Source organism: Arachis duranensis, chromosome 3, assembly GCF_000817695.3.
Source record: "Arachis duranensis cultivar V14167 chromosome 3, aradu.V14167.gnm2.J7QH, whole genome shotgun sequence".
Classification (NCBI taxonomy): Eukaryota; Viridiplantae; Streptophyta; class Magnoliopsida; order Fabales; family Fabaceae; genus Arachis; species Arachis duranensis.
The window spans coordinates 31,055,099-31,056,854 of NC_029774.3; the positions used below are offsets into that span (position 1 = coordinate 31,055,099).

A 1,756-nucleotide genomic window follows, 5' to 3' on the forward strand; every position below is an offset into this window, starting at 1 on the left:
AATTCGAACTCTATCTCTCTTGATAAGTTCGAAATTCTTCTACCTTCTCCTTCTATTCTTCTTTTCCCCTGGCATCTCAAGGAATCTCTATACTGTGACATAGAGGATTCCATATTTTCTTGTTCTCTTCTCTTTCATATGAGCAGGAGCAAAGACAAAAGCATTCTTGTTGAGGCTGACCCTGAACCTGAAAGGACCTTGAAGCAAAAGCTAAGAGAAGCTAAAGCACTACTCTCTGTAGAGAACCTAACAGAAATCTTCAAACAAGAAGAAGACATGGCAGCCGAAAACAACAACAATGCCAACAATACAAGGAAGGTGCTGGGTGACTTTACTGCACCTATTCCCGACTTCTATGGGAGAAGCATCTCTATCCTTGCCATTGGAGCAAACAACTTTGAGCTTAAGCCTCAATTAGTTTCTCTAATGCAACAGAATTGCAAGTTCCATGGACTTCCATTGGAAGATCCTCATCAGTTTTTAGCTGAGTTCTTGTAAATCTGTGACACTGTCAAGACCAATGGGGTTGACCCTGAGGTCTACAGACTTATGCTATTCCCTTTTGCTGTAAGAGACAAAGCTAGGATATGGTTGGACTCACAACCTAAAGAAAGCCTGAACTCTTGGAAAAAGCTAGTCAACGCCTTCTTGGTAAAGTTCTTTCCACCTCAGAAATTGAGTAAGCTTAGAGTGGAAGTCCAAACCTTCAGACAGAAGGAAGGTGAATCCCTCTATGAAGCTTGGGAAAGATACAAACAATTGATCAGAAAGTGTCCTTCTGACATGCTTTCTGAATGGAGCATCATAGGTATCTTCCATGATGGTCTGTCTAAACTGTCCAAGATGTCATTGGACAGCTCTGCTGGAGGATCTCTTTATCTGAAGAAGACGCCTGCAGAAGCTCAAGAACTCATTAAAATGGTTGCAAATAACCAATTCATGTACACTTCTGAAAGGAATCCTATGAACAATGGGACGAATCAGAAGAAAGGAGTTCTTGAGATTGATACTCTGAATGCCATATTGGCTCAGAACAAAATATTGACTCAACAAGTCAATATGATTTCTCAAAGTCTGTCTGGAATGCAAGCTGCACCAAGCAGTACTAAGGACGCTTCATCTGAAGAAGAAGCTTATGATCCCGAGAACCCATCAATGGAAGAGGTGAATTACATGGGAGAACCCTATGGAAACACCTATAATCCTTCATGGAGAAATCATCCAAATCTCTCATGGAAGGATCAACAGGGATCTCAACAAGGTTTCAACAACAATAATGGTGGAAGAAACAGGTTTAGCAATGGCAAGCCTTTTCCATCATCTTCTCAGCAACAGACAGAGAATTCTGAGTAGAGCCTCTCTGGCTTAGCAAATATACTCTCTAATCTATCTAAGACCACTCTCAGATTCATGAATGAAACAAGGTCCTCCATCAGAAATTTGGAGGCACAAGTGGGTCAGCTGAGTAAAAGAGTTTTTGAAACTCCTCCTATTACTCTTCCAAGCAATACAGAAGAGAATCCAAAAGGAGAGTGTAAGGCCATCAACATGGCCGAAATTGGAGAGAAGGAAGAGGCAGTGATTGCCACTGAGGAAGATCTCAATGGACGTCCACTGGCCTCCAATGAGTTCCCTAATGAGGAATAATGGGAATCTGAGGCTCACACTGAGATCCTAGAGATTCCATTGGATTTACTTCTACCATTCATGAGCTCTGATGAGTATTCTTCCTCTGAAGAGGACGAAGATGTCACTG

At 41.7% G+C, this 1,756-nt stretch overlaps 1 non-coding gene across 1 annotated transcript; it reads right to left on the reverse strand.

Moving 5' to 3' along the window:
- Nucleotides 1-681: 681 nt before the first annotated feature.
- LOC127746338 (small nucleolar RNA R71) lies at nt 682-789 on the reverse strand. Its single transcript, XR_008007957.1, has one exon. It is a non-coding gene; the product is annotated as a small nucleolar RNA R71 (small nucleolar RNA).
- Nucleotides 790-1,756: the final 967 nt, after the last annotated feature.